Raw genomic sequence first — 833 nt, 5'->3', positions numbered from 1 at the left:
ATGGTAGAATTTGTAACCATTTATTTTCAGGTAGTTCTTGTCGCTGATCCAATTTAATGCCAAATTTATGAGGTTAGGTTATTCGGCATATATTGTGTAAATCTGCAGCGGGCTTTCGTTGGAAATAATTGCTCATCTATCGAAATATTTTCATATGGCTTATGACAAGCCTGGCTATTACTTATAAACCTGTTCCATATTTCGGAAAATGCAAAATAGTTAAAATTAATACTATTGTTCTTGAGATATTTCATTTCGAAGTTCGAAATCCGTCAAATTGATGTCCAGTAAACCTAGTGTTAATGTTATTATTATTTTTTTAGTGATAATTGAAAATTGAAAAAAAAAGACTTTTTACTTATTAATAATTTATTTAAACGTGAAGCCTAATATTGTTCCTCTCAGACTTAATTTGAATAAATCGATTTTTTAAAGAAAAATGCGTATTGTCTTTTATCCGTCAATTTGACAGGTGCTCGTAGGGATAGGTATATACGGATCGCCCGTAAACCTAGTTTTAATTGGTCAATTTCCATGTCGGTGGTTAGAAAAAGATGCTAGCCGCCCTTGAAGTGTCGTTCGTGAGAAAAATAGATTTCCCCTATCTTCCCGTAGTTGGGACAAAGACTTTTTTTTTTTGTTTGTTAAATTTACAATCAATTCTCAGTACATACAATCTCAGTCTCATACAATCAATTTTCAGTAATTGAAGGACGTTAGTTAACTAAATCTTAAGGTTTGTAACGGGCCCTCAGGCTAGCTGAACATGTACTGCGGAAACGCATCGACATCTGGCAATCATCTTACTCGAAGAATAGGGTCTGCGTGTGGCG

This window comes from Bombus impatiens, unplaced genomic scaffold (genome assembly GCF_000188095.3).
Source record: "Bombus impatiens unplaced genomic scaffold, BIMP_2.2 scf_1159, whole genome shotgun sequence".
NCBI lineage: Eukaryota > Metazoa > Arthropoda > Insecta > Hymenoptera > Apidae > Bombus > Bombus impatiens.
The sequence above is the reverse complement of the archived record's forward strand: the minus strand, read 5'-3'. Positions refer to the sequence as shown.